Here is a 20,066-nt window from a genome sequence, read left to right as displayed (position 1 = left end):
ACATGTATCCAGGGAAACACTCCATGTATATCATGAACACAAGCTCACACATGTGCAGAATTTGTTGTCCTTTTCTTACCAAACTTGATTCCAATTAGGTTTACTTCCTTTATTAACCCTTCTTCTCCTCATCCTGACATTTATGACTATGTGACATGGTGTTTCTTCTTTAGTGCCCACACGGCCAAACAGTTGGGGCAGGGTTGATCCTGGATGTCCCTGCTAACGACCTTGACTCTACCTAACTCTAGCCCCTCAAGCCAGCTCATCCAAATGGGCTGTCCTGGTTCAGTGCACCTGCAGTCCCCTCCTCTAGTTCCCTGCTGTGGAGAATATAAAGCAGAAGAAGAAAGTTGGGCCAAGATATCACACACACACACACACACACACACACACACATGCACGCACACTCATGCATGCATGCACATACACTGACATTTTCCAGATATAATTTGGGTTTTAGTGCTTGCTACATCTGTGACCCATTAGCCAATCGCACCTATAAGGGTTGTGGCAAGTTATCATTTAGATCAGGTATGCAAAAATGTTTACAACCTGTGAAATGCCATTCAAGTGTTATTTTTTATCAGATACCTTATAAATGTGTGAGGACTGCTCTGATGAGTACAGCAGGAAGGCGATTTGTCATTTATGAAGAGCCATATTTGTATGGCTTTTAGCCTGAGAGGAGAAAGCTGGGATAACTTGGAGGTGTTTGTTTTTATGAACTTGGGTGGGTGGTGGCAGTGAGGCTCCCGGGTGTGTGCTGCTGTAGGGTACATGTGGGCGGGGGCTCTGGACGGACTCCAGCCCTCCTTTGTTCGAGCCCAGTTCCTTTAACAAGGTCTCTAGGGCTCTACTGGCCAAGATCTTGTCCTAAGGAACTTGGCACCACATAACACAAGCCAAATTCACCCGCTTACGACTATTCCCTCGGTCTTGCCAGTTACATGAACCCATGCTAACAGGTTAATATGTTCTCCCGGTCCTATATCAGTCTCAGAGTTGGGGGCAGGTGGGGACTTAAATAATAGCTCTTTATATTGGTGGCTTTTTCTTTGTCAATAGCACCAGAGCCTATGCTGTCTGATAACAAGGGTGAAATGACTATTTATTTCATATCTATTGTGTGGTAGAGGCTGAGGATTTTACATTTTAAAGTGAATGGCCAAAGGCCTCTGGGGAAGTGACGGTGATGCCGACCCTTATATAACAAAGAGTAGACAGACATGCAAAGATTTAGGGCCAGAGTATCCTTTGGCAGAAAGAATAACACATACAAGAGACCCAAGGTGCAAATGTTCAGAAAACAGAAGGAAGATTGTGGCTAGATACACTCAGGGAGAGCAGGGAACAGGCAGGAGCTGGATTGCATGAGGCTGCCGAGGCTATGGAAAGAGTCTGGATTTTATTCTGTGTGTAACAGGAACCCTCTGGATATTGTATGAAGGTGTGTACTGAGCTCTGTTGTACAGTACTTTTGAAAGCGATCACTCAAGGAAAAGGAGTGTTTAGAGGAACCAATGGCAGCTGGGTGATCAGTTCCTGGTCCAGGTGAGAGCTAATGGATCCCAGAACTGCAGTGTAGCAATGGCATTGGGAAAAGTGAATGGTCTGTTGTGTGGGCATCAATGCTGTGATTGAGAAGGACTCAGAGTATACTCCTCTAATGGGAGGTGAAGGAACGCAGTAAACAAAAGTATGCCTTTGGTTGTGATCGCAACTGGGCACTGAGCACACGGGGAGGAGACTGGGTGAGATGAACATCCTCTCTCTCCTTTATTTCTATGACTGTTAGTGTTGTTTAGGAAAGAGAAAATAAGAAAAAAATCCATCTCTACAGCAGGTGGCAGCATTGCTTTTCACAGAAAGAGAAGCAGTTCATCAATTTCTATCATTATCATTATCTAGAAAATCACACTTTAGAAAGGTGATTGAACAAATAGTAATTTTAACATGTTATTTTTCCATAAAGACAGCATGCAGCATGTCACATTTTTTTAACTTTTTTTTTTTTTTTACAGAGACAGAGAGAGAGTCAGAGAGAGGGATAGTTAGGGACAGATAGACAGGAACAAAGAGAAATGAGAAGCATCGATCATCAGTTTTTTGTTGCGACACCTTAGTCGTTCATTGATTGCTTTCTCATATGTGCCTTGACCATGGGGCTACAGAAGACCGAGTAACCCTTTGCTCGAGCCAGCGACCTTATGTCCAAGATGAGACTGTGCTCAAGCTGGCGACCTCGGGATCCTGACCCTGGGTCCTCCGCATCCCAGTCCGACGCTCTATCCACTGTGCCACCGCCTGGTCAGGCTGCCACTTTTTTTTTTTTTTTTAAGGTTGAGTTGTTTTTTTTCCTTTTTTCCAGTCATTCAAAGTACCATGAGTGGTTTCCTGGCGAGTCTATAGTGTCTTTACGATGTTCGTGGAGCTTCCGAAGCTGTGATCATAGACCTGCAGTGGGAGTCGGAGGAGGACTGGGTAGTACAAAGGTCGAGAGTCTCTGGATCCAGACCACTTGGATTTCAAAACTGGCTCTTATATTTCCTAGTTATGTGACCTCGCGCAAGTTATTTAACTCATGTGCCTTGGTTTCTCATCTGTAAAGTGGGCATAGTAATAACCACAAGAGGTTGTTGTAAAGGTTCAATGAATTGTGTGAAGGACGTAGAGCAGTGCTGACCACATGGGGAACACACGACGATGGCCAATCATGTCGACACTGTGTGCCCTCAGGGGCGAAGACAGTTTCGCAGAGCAGAGTGCGCAAACGGCTCATCACCCCAAGACAGGAGCCGCCAGCTACAGAATACCCTCTTACTTTCTCAAAAGTAGAATGTAGGTGGTCCAAACCCCAAGTTGAAGTGGACAAAGAGAAGCGTAATGTGCGTCCCTGCTTCTGGAATGCACTCCACCATGCAGATCCAGAGGCAGGGCAGGACCTGTATTTGCAGACAGTCCAACCTCTGCTGCTGCAGGGTCCTGATTTGAGGGTTTGGCCCAGGGGTAGTCAATGTTTTCATACCTACCGCCCACTTTTGTATCTCTGTTAGTAGTAAAATTTTCTAACCGCCCACTGGTTCTACAGTAATGGTGATTTATAAAGTAGGGAAGTAACTTTATAAAATTTATAAAGCAGAGTTACAGCAAGTTAAAGCATATAATAATAATTACTTACCAAGTACTTTATGTCAGATTTTCGCTGTTTGGCAGAATAAATCTTTATAAAACAACTTACTATATAGTTAAATCTATCTTTTTATTTATACTTTGGTTGCTCCGCCACTGCCCACCATGAAAGCTGGATCGCCCACTAGTGGGCGGTAAGGACCAGGTTGACTGCCACTGGTTTGGCCTCTTCTTGAACACTCTCAGAAAGCACAGCACGCAATCTCTAAGAACCTCCTCTGACTCCCTGTCATTTATATCCCTGATCCAAACTCCACATTCAAATCAGCCTCAGTAAATGGAAATCTCCCTTTCAAGCTTCTTAGGGGTAAAGAGGCACAAATTATCAACTTTGGCCACACAGAGTTGATGCTGGACATGGCCCTTCTCCCTCCATATTTCCTGGCACCTTGGTCACGAATCCTGGCCGCAAGCTATGGAAGAGAGAGTAATAAAACTGCAGCTGAGGTTTTACTAAGAACAAAGGAACTGAGTCACCAGATATTATCAAGGAGAAACAGCACAGAACAGGCACATACCCTTCCTGCCTACCCCCTGCTTGCCTGCTCACCTGCTTGTTTGTCCTAGACGAAGAGTTTGACTTAAGCAATTGCCCAGGGCTTAGTTATAAAAACTGCGTCCCCCACCCCACTCAGTGGAGCAGAGCTTTTACCAACTGGTCACCATCTGTGCTACACCTGTAAGTTAAATACACCGCTCACAAAAATTAAGGATATTTTATCGCTTCATATTCATTTTGAACTACCCCCTAATTTTTGTGAGCTGTATAGATTTGAAAACATTTGAAACAAGGCTGTGTCACCCTGCCTTCTTGTGGGAAAATCTTACACCTAAAACAACCACGGCACCTTGAAGAAATTACAAAGTCAAAACAACAAAATCCTTAAGTAATTATGATTAATATTTAATTGAGGGCTTCCTAAGTATCAGATGCTTACCTACAAATTTCACACATATTACCTTTCTTAACCCTTACAGCATCCCTGTATGATGGGTATAGTGCTGTTACGGCCAGTCCAAAACTGAGAAAATTGGAACCTGAGACTGAAGCAAGTTGTCCAAAGTCGTATAACTGTCCTGTGCATTGTAGGATATGAGCAGCATCCCTGGGCTTTACCTACTATATGCACTGGCAATGTTTCAGGGAACTCACTTCTGGAAACACTGATCTAATTAATTTTTGCTCATTGTATTTGTGAGGAAATGAAGACTCAGGGAGGTGAGGTGTCTTAAGTGTCAGTCATATAACTTGTGTGATGCATGTAAGAGCTATGTTTCCCTAGCCCTTTGGCCTTCAGCCTCTGTTGGCTTCTTTTGAGTGACACTGAGAGTGTAATCTAGAGGGGGGTTCTGGAGACAGCCTTAACTCTGAGATGTGAAACCCTACCTGTGTCACTGGTGCTGCTTCACAGAGATTCAAATGCTGTATTTTTTTCCTATTGATGCAGCTCGTGGACCTAGGGCATTTAGACACTCCCTGAAGGAAAGACCAGCTCATGCAGTCAGCATCCTACTGTAATGAATTTCTGGTTTTCAACCAAAAGCAAGGGAGAGGCTATGTTTATAAAGAGTCTATTTTCCTTATGGATTTCCCAACAACGGTAGTGTTTTGGGCTATAACACAGGAAGTCAAGACCTGGAAAATGGATTTGGAGTTGTTGTGGAATCCCAAAGAAACCACAAGGACTAGATAGTGTGGACATAGCCTTTATTATGCATTTAGGCCCTCAACTAATTGGACAGTGTCCACCCACATTGGGGAGGACAATTCACTGAGTTCACCAATTCAATTGCTAATCTTATCTGGAAACACCCTCACAGATACACCCCAAGAAATAATGTTTAACCAGATAGATGGTCACAGTAAATGGAGTAAATGGTCTGAAGATCAAAGGATGTGCTCAGACAACAGGGGACTTAAAGTTGAGATTTCAGAAGTGATGCAATTATTGGTGATGACAATGTTATGGGTGTGATTTTAAGATGGAGAAATAAGCCCCCAAAAAGTTATTCAATACCCACCTGTAAGGCCAGGAGCCGCCATCGTGACCATTCACATGCAGGTTCCCATTGGATTCGGGCAGATGATAAAGAAATGGCGGAGTCAGAGCATGGGGGGCCATCCTATTTATTGGTGTCTCACCAAGACAGGCAAACCACAAAAGAAGACAAGGGAAAAGCAGAAAACCAGCTCTTCCCATGAAGGGCAAGGGATCAGGGGAGCCCCTGCAATTGTGATAGCAGGAACTGTGTGTCCAAGCTCCTGGTCTGTCCCACTTTATAGTGTAGAAAACCAAAATCCCTTAATCCAATATACAAACAAGGAAGTCTCCGATACAAAGTCACTTATCCAAGGCATAATTGGATTCCTCATGAGAGTGCACCACCCAGATCATACAATCAGTCAAGGGTGTGGGGAAAAGCTTAGTCCCAAAACCAAACCCCAGGCCACAACAACCTGGCCTGCCTATAGCCTGTCCCCCACACCCAATATAAGTCACAAGCGAGCAAACATATATATCATGTTTACAAACTTATTTGACCAACATTCCACCCCTTTTGCTCGCTTTACAATCTAAACCACAGGCATCTTCCATGATGGTCACTGTGCAAGGAGTAGGATACATTGCATAAACAGAAATAGTACCAACTACAGCAATAGGATTAACAGATCAAAAACTATGGGTGAAATGAGAGAGCAGTCAGTGGCACCAAGAGAGGCAAATCCTTTCCCTCTGGCAGAATACAGGCCAGAGTTTTGTCTGCAGACAGCACCGTAGCTGGCACCAGAGGCCGCCCTGAGCGGGCATACCAAACCTTATTGGCCAATACACCAGCATCTGCTGGTTCTATGTGTAGTAAAATAGGGGAACTCATTATTGGCCATAAAGAAATTACAAAGGTGCCCTTCAAAATGCTGTCCCCTTGAGCACTCAAGGGATAATACACTTCTACCTTAGGTGGCCAGGTGCTGGTTGCCCAAGGAGTTAACTGGAGGTCCACCTCTAACCCCTTTCCCCATGGTGCCAACAAGGCCACCCATCTCAGATGGGGGGCCTGTACAGTCCAGGGCCAAGTCCATTGAAGCCGTTGTCTTTTAAGAAGGGCTGTTGGAGCAGGCAAGAGCACGTTGCCCTGCTGTCCGAAACCTGGCTTGAGTAAAATGTCCTTGGTGCGTATCTGCAACTGAATAGGGGCAGCTGTCCGATGCGGAAGGGCCTCTACTGGAGCTGGGCTTCCCCGTCGAGGTCGCTCATTCAAAATCCGAAGTACTGTCCATAAGCGGCGTGTCCATCCAGTAAGAGAGCCGGTGCCCCCCTCCTGTCGCAGTCCCTGCTTTAAGAGTCCATTATAACGCTCAATGATGCCAGCAGCCTGGGGGTGGTAGGGAACATGGTACTTCCAGTCCACCCCCAGCTTTTGAGCCCATTGCCTCACCGTTGAACCAGTGAAGTGGGTACCATTGTCACTTTCAAGGACCAGCGGTCGCCCGTATGCAGCACTCAGGCGGTCCAGAGCCTGTATGACTGCCCTCTGGTCAGAGTTACGAGCAGGGTAAGCAGCAAGCAGCCCGGTGGCAGTATCTACACAAGTGACTGCATACTGGTACCCTTCTGACTTTGGTAAGGGTCCAATGATGTCTATCTGCCACCGTGTCAGTGGGACATGACCCCTCTGGATCTGTCCAGGTGACACCAGTGGTCTCCGAGGGTGTTCCTTGGAACATACTGCACATTGCTCACAGGCTGCAAGTACCTCTGCATAGGACACAGGCAAGTTCCAAGCCTTAACCGTAGCCCACATAGTTTTCTGTCCTGCATGGAGCAGGCGCCGGTGGAGCCACTGTGCCACATCACCTGCAGGTGCAGTCTCCAACCATCGCACCCTTGCCAACGTATCTGCCTCATCATTCCCAGGATGGGCTAGAGGGGCATGCCCTGTGACATGATATACTGTCACCTGCTTCTGGTGTCCTATTTCCCATAAGTCTTGCCACATGGCCTGACCCCATAATGGACGGTGCATTACCATCCACTGGTTAATGTGCCAAGTAGCAATCCAAAGGGTCAGTCCACGATAGACAGCCCAACTGTCAGTACAGATCACCAGAGGTGAAGGTTCATTATGGGCAACTAGCCAAACAGCTCTTAATTCTGCCCATTGGCTGCTTTGGCCTGTACCCGTGTCCATCCAAATAGTCTCAGTGGCCGGATGGAAGGCGATAGCCGTCCATTTGGCAGGTTGGCCCCTGCTGGAACCATCAGTATACCAGGCATCTTCGGGGATGGGCACCCGCCCCTCCTGGTAGGGACTGACCTCAGGTTCTGCCTCCTGAGCCCCAGTTGCACCTGACTCTAAGGTCGTATAGGTGACTGGACCCAAGACTTCCTGCAGTTCTGCCCTCAATGGGCTGGTGCTAAGAGCACAGCGTTGTTGCAGATAGGCACCCCACTTAGCCAGGGTAGACATTTGGGCCATACCACTATGTGGTTTAGTTGCCCAATCTCTCACCCATCCAGCTATAGGGTATGTTGTTTTGACTGTAACTGGTGTTGTGGTTGTAATACTCTCAGTTGCCAGAAGGGCAGCATACACAGCTGCCAGCTGCTTCTCTACTAATGAGTAACGAACTTCAGCACCTTTCCACAATTGGGACCAAAATCCAATAGGTTGCCGTAGGCGCTCTGTCCACTGCCACAAGCCCCATCCAAACCCCTCCGAGGTTACATGAACATCCAGCTCACAGGGCCTGGCAGGATCAAACACATTCAAGGCCTGTGCCACCTTGACAGCTCTCTTAGCAGCTGCAAATGAACCTTGCGCCTGCTCAGTCCAATCCCAGCGAACCCCCTTTCGAATAAGGTTGTACAAGGGGCGTAGTAACTGAGCCAAATGTGGTATAAATGCTCGCCAATACCCCAACAAACCTAAGAATTCCTGTAACTGTTTTACCATAGTGGGCATGGGGTATGCTTGAATCTTATCTATAACTGCGTCAGGGATAACTTTTGTCTTACCCGACCAGACAACTCCCAAGAATTTAACAGATAACCCAGGTCCTTGTAATTTGTTCTCGTTAACTGCCCAGCCACATGCTTTCAAATGGGATAGCAGGGTAGGGACTGCTTGCTCCAATTCTGAAAGAGAATCACTAGTTAGCATAATATCATCAATATAATGGTACATGCGGACTACCTCTGGCTGTTTCCATTTAGCCAGGTCAGCAGCCACTAGCCCATGGCACAAGGTGGGGCTATGCAAATAGCCCTGGGGTAACACTGTAAAGGTCCATTGTCTCCCTTCCCAACTGAAGGCAAATTGGTCTTGACTCTCTGCGGCTATATCAATAGAGAAAAAAGCATTGGCCAAGTCTGCCACAAAGTGGTATGTCCCCAACTCATGGCTTAGCCGATCCATCATGTTAGCTATCGAGGGAACAGCAGCGTGCAAAGGGGGAACAACTTTATTAAGTTCCCTGTAATCTACTGTCATTCTCCAGGTTCCATCCGCTTTGCGCACAGGCCATACTGGGGAGTTGTAAGGACTGTGTGCTGGCCGGATGATCCCCACCTTTTCTAGTTCAAGGATCGTCCCTGTGACTTCTTCATAACCACCTGGCAGGCGGTACTGCTTGGTGTTAGTCACACGTCGAGGGACGGGTAATTGCAAAGGGGAATGTGATGCATGTCCTCGCAATACTGCCTTCACAACTCTGATCCGCAGCCGGAACTCCCCAGCTGTAGTTTCCAACCACAGTCCTTGCAAGACATCTACTCCCCAAATATATTCAGGAATAGGAGATACATACACCTTATATGGCTTAGGAGGCAGTCTCCCTATCCCCAATGGAATAGTTATTGGCTTCACTTGAACAGTTTGGCCCCCATAACCGTCAATGGCCACTGGGGTCTCAGCAAACCGCTCTGGGTTTCCATAGAGAAGGGAACATTCTGCACCTGTATCCACCAAGGCCAACACCTGTTGCACGTTGGAAGGGGACCAGTGGATAGCCAGTTCCACATGTGGCCTCCGGTCCCCGCCCATCCCCGTTAGATGGGTCCCTCGGCCTTTTTCCTATTCAAACTGGTACAATGGGTCTTGGGAGTTCCCCTCTCCCTCGGCCGTCTCTATCATATAATCTTGTAACCAAGCTGTGCACGCACCAAACGTTTTATTGGTAGCTGCTTGGGCCTTTCGTCTCAGTGGCTGGAACTTCTGCTCTGGTTTAAGCTGCCGCCAAAGCTCCAAAAGAATTTTATTAGACTGGCCATCCAATTTCCCCTTATCTGCTCCAGCCGCAATCAAGTCTACCCACATCTGCGTTCGGGTAACCTTTACAGGCCCGTTTCCCTTGTTAGTTGGGGGGGAAACATAGGCAGCAGCCCTCACTGCTTTATGATCCCGAGCGGCCTCCAGCTCTCCCAAATCTGCTACCATCTGTGTAACTGCATTGATGGGCTGCCCCACATAGGGGCCCAAGATAGCCACAAGTGACCCAAAAAGGGCTGATGGGGCGCTAGCAAGGACAAATTCCCTCATTTTGGCCGTAAACACTTCCTTGTCTGGCCCACGAGACCCAGGGTTGAAAACAGCATTCTTCATACCTAGTTCTCGAAGGACCTTTACTAACTCACTGTAGCACTGCCACCTACTCATTGCCCCCAGCAGTTCTCCAGCATTCTGCCAGACTATACGAATGGCAGCCATCACCCATTCTAATAGGGTATGGTCTCCTGGGTTGCCATGGCAGTTCTGAAGACGCTGCCTCAAGGAAGAGTGTGTGGTAATGGTGGCCAATTTCTCCATCTCTGTTCCGGAGAGCATGATGCCATCCACCCCTATATCCCATAATCGTAGTAACCAGGCTACCAGGGATTCAGTAGGTTTCTGCCTAAATTGTGCCCCCAACTCCATCAGCTCTGCCTGGGTATAGGGCCAGACCACAGAGTGTTCCATTACCTGGGCAGGAGGCTGTGGCTGCCCCTGAGGGACTCTTTGTTGCTGGGTTTTTACCTCCTTGGCGACAACTGGTCGGGCTCTCAGTGTGCGTATGGCAGCTTCAGCCTGAGCCTTCTCATCCTCAGAAGAGGAGTCGCAAGCGCCTGCTCCCGCTGACTCAAAGCCAATCCACCGGCACGGATGCTGCTGCTCCTTTGGTGACCATTTAGGCTCCTGTGGCTTCTGGCTTTTGGCCAGAAGCTGAGACTCGAGCTCTTGAATCCGCAGTTGTTTCTCCAACAACTGCCGGTGAAGACGTTCAGCTTCCAGGGTAAACTGCAATTCTCGAACCCGTAATTCCTTCTCCAGTGCTGGCTCCAATTCCAGCCTTTTCTGCCGTTCTGTTTGCAATTCGTGCTGAAGCTTTTGACCTCGGGCAGTTTCCTCTTGAGTAAAAAACATGTAGCCCATGGCCTCTAAAAGGACAGCCATGGGGAGCCAGAGCAGCAACCAGTACTCTATCCCACCCATCAAGAGTGGTGGCTCCATACCAATCTCTGAATCCTACCGGAAACTACGCCAGTTGTAAGGCCAGGAGCTGCCATCGTGACCATTCACATGCAGGTTCCCATTGGATTCGGGCAGACGATAAAGAAATGGCGGAGTCAGAGGATGGGGGGCCATCCTATTTATTGGTGTCTCACCAAGACAGGCAAACCACAAAAGAAGACAAGGGAAAAGCAGAAAACCAGCTCTTCCCATGAAGGGCAAGGGATCAGGGGAGCCCCTGCAATTGTGATAGCAGGAACTGTGTGTCCAAGCTCCTGGTCTGTCCCACTTTATAGTGTAGAAAACCAAAATCCCTTAATCCAATATACAAACAAGGAAGTCTCCGATACAAAGTCACTTATCCAAGGCATAATTGGATTCCTCATGAGAGTGCACCACCCAGATCATACAATCAGTCAAGGGTGTGGGGAAAAGCTTAGTCCCAAAACCAAACCTCAGGCCACAACAACCTGGCCTGCCTATAGCCTGTCCCCCACACCCAATATAAGTCACAAGCGAGCAAACATATATATCATGTTTACAAACTTATTTGACCAACACCACCCTACCCCCACCCTCAAAGTAATAGCATTCTGGTACTTAAACTTTTTCTTCCAAGTATGAATCCTGTTTTTTCCTTTTATAAAAGAAAAGTTAAAGTAGATTTAAGGTCATCCAAAACAAAAACCTTGGCCAAGGGCTCATCACTTATTTTTTACATTTTTTCTGCTACAAAACTGTCCATATTTCTGTGTCTTCCAATCAAACAGACATTCACTGCCACCTGTAAAGTGGAGAATATAAACTAAGATGTGTTACCTGTTTCAGTGAACAGAGCTGCCGAAGCACCTTCTCTTTTAGCACTTTAAGTTTATTAAATTTGGTTGGCTTCTGACATTTCACTTTCCTACATTATAGGAAAGATCTGTACATATAGTTCATTTTCAAAATGTCCCAATTGCTTGTATGTTAACAAGATTTTTAAAAAATTTAAATTGTATAAAACATCATTGACATAAGAAACGTCCAAACCTATAGAGAATTTTTATGAGTTTACTTGAGCCAAACTGACAACAACTGTCAGGAAGCAAAATCTAAATGGAATGGAAAATGCTCCAGAGAATGGCAGTTTTGCACCTTATTTTAGGATTACAGTCAAAGAAGGAGGCATTAAGGAGAGGGTACAAAAATCCATGGCAGGTAGATTAGAGAAATGAGAGAAAGCAAAGCAGGGGAAATCTCTGAGACTGGATAAATAGTAAAATGGTTAGACGCGTACTTCTTTCACATTGATGGGTTCAGGATAATTAACAATCAACACTTAACAACAAACAGAGATGGTATGCAGGAGAATAGGGTAAGAATGACGGTCCTGTGGTCTGGTGCTCTGGCAGGAGATTGTGCCCTGAGGGGTCTGAATGAAAAAAGTGTTAGTGTAACATTCCAAAGGTCTGTTATCATAGATGCAGAAGACAGTGGGCAGGCTCAGTCAGGGCAAAGGCTGACCTTTGTCTAGGAAGATACTGGCCTAGGACAGGACCACCCACCATGACTCGCTTTTAGTTAGGAAGTTTTCGTTTTAGACCATTCTATATGGTTACTTTTGGTCTCTGAGTTTATAAGGTTTGCCATGCAGGACTTCTCTGAGCTTATCAGATTTAATATGTGACCCCTTTTTTGTCCACAACATTTTTAAAAGTGTATTCCTGTCCTACCATCCAACTCCCCAGAGAATGCACATAGAGTTGTTTTTCCTCCACTGTGTTGGTTTCATTCATTACAATCACCAGCGCCACATTGAACCTCCTACTACTTAAAATTGCAAAATGGATGACTGGATCAAATCATTTGCTGAGTCTCTTCCAGCTCTAAAGTTTTGGAGTTACTGAGAAATAGGAACACAGACACAGGCAAAGCTGCCTCACCTTCCAACTACAATAGGGCAACAACAACAAAGGAAGTCTAAGGAATTAACCCTCTCTTCTTTTCCAGCCTTATTGTTTGAATTGGGGCGTCTCATTTCATCTCTTGCCCTTGTGCTCCCTGAGGTCTTAAGACTTCAGCCTTTTGGACTCAATTACATCATTGGCTCTCCTAGGCTTCCATTTTACAGGTGGAAGATTATGGGACTCTTGAGACTCCAAATCATGTAAGCCAATTCTTCATAATAAAATTTTTTTATAGGTATCCTATTGATTCTGTTTTCTCTGGAGAACTTAAGTACATCCATTATCCTCATTCACTCCACCACTTCTTCAGCAATATCTTGGCCCTGATGTTTTCCCATCTTCAGCCACCCTGCATGTTCTAGCCCCTCCGACCTCATCTTCCTCTACCTAGCCCTAGTGACTATGCTTCAGCCATCATGGCTTTGTTCATACCCTGAAAGACAGCAAGCTTTTTCCATGTAAAGCCCTTCATCCTTGCTATTCTCTATGGCTGGAATAGTCTTTTTGCTTTTGTTTTATTTTCAACTACAAACAATTTTTAATGACTAATTCATGGATGCATACAATATTTACACAACATATATTTTGCTTAAAGAAAAACAACATACCTTATACTTGTGTACACACCAAACATCAATCATTTGCTATCAACTTTGTGAGCCCCGCCTTGATCCCTGTTCCTCTCTGCCTCCCTCCAAGATAAGCTAGCCTGAATTTAGTGTTGAGCATTTTCTTGTTTTTTTAAAATGGTTTTTACCACGTTTGTTATCTCTAAACAACATTGTTTAGATGGCATGTTAATAAAATCACACTACTTCTGCCACTTATTTTTTTCTTTCTGTTTTATGCTCCTGAGATTCATCATGATGTTGAGTGAAACTATAATCCATTCCTTTTCATGGCTGAAAACATAGCGTTAAAATTTTAACATATTTCATTGTGTTAAAATATAAACATTTTATATCCTTCTGTTGGTGGCTGTAAAGCCAGCAGCCATGGCCAGAGCCACTATCACAGCAGCCTTCCGGCCCATGCAGGTTCGCATTGGATTCAGACAGTCGGTAAAGAAACCATGGAGCCAAAAACTGGTGGGCCATAGCCTTTAATCCTACCTTGCATCCGGCGGGCAAGTAAAAATACACACTGGGCTCCAAAACCCAGTCACACTCAGTGCTCACAAAGCCACTGACTTATCCAAGTTTCCTAGAATCAAAGGTTTCTAGCTCACCAGCCTTATTCTCCTCAGTTCCCCATCTCCTTCCTTATCCCAGATACAAACTCTACACAAACTGGCATCTCACTCAGCACTCCGCCATCTTGGCTGCTTCTCCTGGCCTACTCCACGTGGCCTCCTTCTGCTGCTGGCTCTACTCTGCTTTCTCTTCTAATGATAATCTCAGGAACCAAGAGAGCAAAATCCCGTTTTGCCCCCACTTTATACTGTAGCTTCACAACCTCTAATCCAATATACAAAGTAGGGAAGTCTCCAACCCAAAGTCACCTTCTGAGGCATGATTGGATTGCACCACCCCACATCAAAAAGGGTAGGAAAGGCTTAATCCCAAAACCAAGCCCCAGGCTACAAGGATTCCGCCTTCCTTTAGCCCACCCCAACACACATTAGTATCACCTGGGCAACGGCCTCCTTGTGTTATCTTTAACAAAGTGAGCATAATACATTTTATCTGCCCAACAGTGGCCATGTGAGGTTTTCCCACTTTTTACAATTGCAACAGAACCACAGATTTTCTGGAGAAAATAGGACCATTAACCATTTCCTAATACACACATATCAGATTTTTCTCTAGAGCACATACTTAGGTGAGAATTGTTGGGTTCTAAGATGCAAGTATACAAAATTTTCTAGGTAATATGAAATCATTTTCAAAATGGCTGTATCAATTTGTACTTTAATCAACAATGAATGAGAATTCTATTGATCTATATCAGCAATTTTCAACCAGTGTGAGGCAAGAATTTTAAAAACATGTAATATTTTACTGGCCTGGGGCACTGACGTCTTTTCCCTTAGATTGTCAAGGAAAAAAAAAAGTGACAACTAACACAATAGCTTTCTAGTGTAAATGAATTAAAATTTTACTTTTTTTGGTCAAATCAACAAAAAATGTATTTTTTGGTGTGCCACAGAATTTTAGTAATTAGTTTATGTGTACTGTTGAGGGGAGAGCAAGCTTCCCTTCTGCCCTGAGAGGGGAGAAACCAGAAGAATACAAGGGAAAGGAGACAGCAGGGATAACTGAGTCAGCCAGTTATAAATTAACTACATCCCATAGTTCTCTAAATGGTTGCTTAGAGTCACTTGCAACACGAAACAAGAGAAGCAGGATCTGTATGTGGCTATGACCAGTGATCTGAAAACCCCTTCCTCCTTGCTTACCACACTGGAACTTTCCCTCCCCTCTGCCCTCCCTCCCTTGATCCCTGGGAAACCTTAAACAAAGAAGTCATGTGCCCATTGCTTAGATACTGTAAAGATATATAACCTGTGAGAAAATCTAATTTGGGGAGCTGGTGTTTTGACACTACTAGCTCCACTGTGTGTCCACTGGCTATTAATAAATTCTCTCTCCATTAATTAAGTTGTCTGAGTGTTTTAGCCTCAGTCAGGGTCACTCCTGCAACACTATGAGACAAAGAAGTCTGACAATCGCTGCTCTATATCTTTGCTACTATTTAGTTTTCCTGGTTTTGATATTGCATTACAAGTATGTAAAATGTAACCGTGGGGGAAACTGAGCAAAGCGTACTTAGGTCCTCCTTGCATTATCTTGGCAACTTCTTGCCAAGCTATAATTATTTCAAAATAAAAAGTAAAAAATAATTAATATCCCCAGTGAATCAAGAATGAGATACTATAAAAATAATCAAAAGAAGAAAATTTTCTTTGAGACTAAAAATGGTACAGCTGCAAAAAATTTCAATGTTGAAAGATAATACCGAAGAAAATCTCACCAGAATGATGTTTCTCATTTCTGATTTCAATATAAGTTTAGTTTTTGTCAATTAAGCAAATAATTTTAAAAATTGAAGATTATAATTGTTGGAATCCATGGGAGTCTGAAAGACCAGAGTAACAGGCTTTACTGAAAGGAAGAAAGGAACCCTGCCCGGCACTCCTCAGGGGAGAAGAGCACCAGTACAAGCTAGGGGGACAAATTATATGGGGTCAAGAAGAATTTCCAGCATGTGGGTGTTGAATCAAAAGTCCTGGTGTGTCCGGAGCCCCTCCTTGGGGCGGCTTGTCAGCTTTTTGGAATTCCTCTGTCTCAGGGGCGATAGTCCAGTAAGGGTGAGGTCTGATAGATAAGCGGAACATCAAGAGGGCAGTTTGGAATACACATATCTATCAATAATAAATAAATCACTACCCTGTCAATCTTCAAAGTCTATCTGAAGATAATGTTAGTTTCTCTTGGCATCGCCATTGGTGAAGTTTCCTGCTTTGGGAAACTACCCCTCCACAACCTTGCACAAATGTCATTTCCTGCCCTGTCAGCGGTGCCCTCGCTGCAGCTTGTGGCATGCCATGCTTGTTCCTGTCCTCTGCTGATTGGATCAGGAGTGGGCACCAGACCTGAGGGAAGACAATGCATTGACTGGCTGGAAACCTCTGGTACATTAAAATAAATCTGGCTAATCCAATGCTCTGTCTCAGAAGTTTGAACTAGACAATGGAAAGATGGAGCCAGTTGGTGCTAGTGAAAACATCACGAAGGTGTCTGTTGGGCAAATGAGTGTAAAATTTGTATTTTTTGAGTTTGCTCACTTTTATTGTTAAAAAATGGCGCTGGGCAGCAACAAGTGTGCTTGCCCTCAGAGCAGGGCAGTTGATTGCAAATTGTGAATTACATTCCTGCCTGGAAGGGTCATTGTTTTGCTAATGTTTGCTGGAGGAGGAGTCTTTGTGGGCCCAGTCAGTTTTGCAGGGAAAGGGGACAGAATGCAGAGTGAGGAAGAAGAAGCCAGTTTTGCAGAAAAAGAAGAAGGGGTGCAGATAGGGAACCAGAGCTGAGGGGCTTTGATTCCAGGAGGAACTGGAGAAGATTCTCCTGGTGGTGGAACCGGAGAATGCGTCAGGGCTTTGGGAGCTCTGAGTGAAAGGGAAGCGCCTGTTTGCTCGTTGGCTTGCGTGAGACTTTAATAAAGGAACGGCCCACCATTTTTTGGCTCCACTGTTTCTTTATCATCTGTCTGAATTCAGTGAGAACCTGCATGGCCACAACTGTGGCAGCTACTGGCTTGACAGTGACACAGAATAGAGTGCGGGCCATAAAAAGCTGTGGCTGTCCCCAGCCAGAAGAGAACAGAAGCTCCATCTCCACACATGCTGCAGATGGCTTTTCCAGTCTACCTGAATCATTACCAGCTAGAAGCAGTGGTCATTGGGACTTGGACATGAGCTGCAAAGTATAGAATTGTGACAACAATTCCTGTGCCATGCAGACTTTTCCTGGATGTGGACTTTTCCTGGACTCCTGCTCCTTCTGACAGCTCCTAACGGACTAAACTGGGGTTGGATTGCATTTGCAGGGATCTGGAATGGTGTTGGTGCCAACCTGGACTTGGTGAACATGTTAAGGACACTACTCTTTTATGGATTGTTGTTGTATTGGCCAAGAGTTTGCTTAAAGGCTTTAATCACTGTAAAAAAAAAATAGAAGACTGGATAAAGAAGATGTGGCACATATACACTAGGGTATGCTACTCAGCCATAGAAATGATGACATTGGATCATTTATAACAAAATGGTGGGATCTTGATAACATTATACAGAGTGAACTAAGTAAATCAGAAAAAAACAAGAACTGTATGATTCCATACATTGGTGGAACATAAAAATGAGACTAAGAGACATGGACAAGAGTGTGGTGGTTGGGGGGGGAGGGAGAGGGGAAGGGGGAGGGGGAGGGGCACAAAGAAAACTAGATAGAAGGTGAGGGAGGACAATCTGACTTTGGGTGATGGGTATGCAACATAATTGAAGGACAAGATAACCTGGACATGTTTTCTTTGACTATATGTATCCTAATTTACTGATGTCACCCCATTAAAATTAATAAAAATTTATTTATAAAAAAAAACCACAAAAAAACTGTGGTTGTGTTTCCAGCCAAAGTTTTAAAGAATCAAAACCTAAGTAAAGGAAGCTTACTGGTAGTAGGGCAAGAATAAAGAGATCCACAGGGTATAAATATAAGGTGACCAACTTTTTTACAATAAAAAGGAGGGCAAAAATAAATTGAAGAAAACAATATTGTAAATAAAAAAAACATTTTATTCATTGCAACAATAATACAATATAATATGATAAATGCATAATAAAAACATTTGTGTTTTATTTTATTTTATTTTATTTTATTTATTCATTTTTAGAGAGGAGAGAGAGGGAGAGAGAGAAACAGAGAGGGAGAGAGAATAGAGAGAGAAGAGGGAGGAGCTGGGAGCATCAACTCCCATTTGTGCCTTGACCAGGCAAGCCCAGGGTTTCGAACCGGCGACCTCAGCATTTCCAGGTCGACGCTTTATCCACTGTGCCACCACAGGTCAGGCCAAAACATTTGTAATATTTTATATTTAATTATGCTTACATGCCTATTAATTTTTAATAATAATTGTAAGAAAATGTACTCATTTAGTAAAACTAAATATTAAACAAAACCACTCATTTGGAGTGATATTCGGGTGTATTTATCACTTTCTAATTAAAAAACGTCTGTTTTATGTAACTATTTAATCAAAATGTATTATTAATAGATATGGTTTGAGGTTAGATTTTCACTTTAAAACTCAAATTTTGGGAAAATACTTGTAAATAAAATTATACATATTTGGGAATTATTAAATAGATAATGAATTAATAAAACATGAATTGTGCTTACCTATGATTGAATATTCACTGAGAAAAAAATAATTGTGAGTCTACAATGTCGTATGTGCCCTGTCATGTTTCAGTGAGAAGTACACAAAGCCATTTGAGTGCTCGGTATATCACGTGCTCTCTCAGGGTCTCCCATGCGGAGCACATGCGTCTCATAATTGCATCTCACTGCACTGTACTGATCCTTGACAAATCATTATGTCAAATACAAATACATCACGTCACACACAATGGGTCAACTCTGCATTGATCGAATACAGACATTTACAGATTAGTCTTCCAATATCAAAAAGGAGGACATGTAGGAGGACACTTTCCAAGGGAGGACAGAACTTACAAAAGAAGGACTGTCCTCCTTAAAGGAGGACGATTGGTCGCCTTAGTAAATAAGTAATTTTAAAACCAGAGCCATAAAGTGTGGGAATGCCAAGAGAGTTTTCTGTTGCTCAGGCCCTCCCTTGTGGTAGCAGATGAATGAACTCCCCAAAATGTCTCTGTCCTAATCCCTGGAACCTGAGGCTGTGTTTTGTTACATGGTGATGGGAGAATTAACATTTTGGATGGAATTATGGTTGCCTATCAGTTGATCTTGAGATAGGAAGTCTATCCTTAATCATCTGGGCAGGATCAATGTAATCACAAGGGTTATTATAAAAGGGACATAGAAGAGACAGAAGTGTGAGAAAGGCTGACTTTGCTGGCTTTGAAGATGGAAGAGTGAGGCTGTGAGCCAAGGAATGTAGCTGGCCTCGAGGTTGGAAAAGGCAAGAAAATGTACTCTCCCCTCAGGACCTCCAGAAGGAGCACAGCCTTGCTGACATTTTAACTTTTACCCAGTGAGATCCACTTAACACTTCAGATCTCTAGAACCATAAGGATAATGTCTGTGTTGTTTTAAACCACGGCTTTGTGGTGATTTGTTACAGAAGCTACTGGAAGTGAATACACCTTTCATCTGAACATTGTTCTTGCTGCCCTTGAGCTGTCTTTACGTCCTCTTTGGGGAGATAATGGTTTTTTGAAGGACACGCCTCCGCTCTAACACAAATCAGCTAAAGCAGGAAGGCTGCTTCTTTTGAGACAGTGCCTTCTCTCCCGCTGCTTCTCAGTTTGGCTCAGCTACATAAGTTAGGGCTGAATCAAAATCACTGGTTTGCATTTGGGTCCATCCCACTTGGGAACTTAAACGTACTCTATAATAGCTGGTCATCTGATTTTTCTTTTTCTCTTGCCTGACTGTAGACTCTTTAAAGCTTCAGCATTTCCAGAAACCACTGCCCTCTTGCAGTGTGTCAGATGCTATTTTCCAGGAAAGGGTTGAGAGAGAGGCAGCAATGAGGTTTTGTGGCACCTGGCGGTGGCGGCGGACGGTTTGTGGTCTCTGCCCTTGCAGCACCCACCATCCTGTCTGAGGCAACCTTTCTGATGCAGTGTGGAAGGCGTTGCAGTAGGAGTGAGCTCCTGTTTGACCCACTTCCTCCTACTTGAAACTTGCTTGTTTGGTATGGAAACTTGTTTGTTTTGTAGCCTCATATTTG

The sequence above is a fragment of the Saccopteryx bilineata genome, chromosome 6 (genome assembly GCF_036850765.1).
Source record: "Saccopteryx bilineata isolate mSacBil1 chromosome 6, mSacBil1_pri_phased_curated, whole genome shotgun sequence".
Taxonomy (NCBI): Eukaryota; Metazoa; Chordata; class Mammalia; order Chiroptera; family Emballonuridae; genus Saccopteryx; species Saccopteryx bilineata.
Note: the sequence above shows the minus strand (reverse complement) of the source record.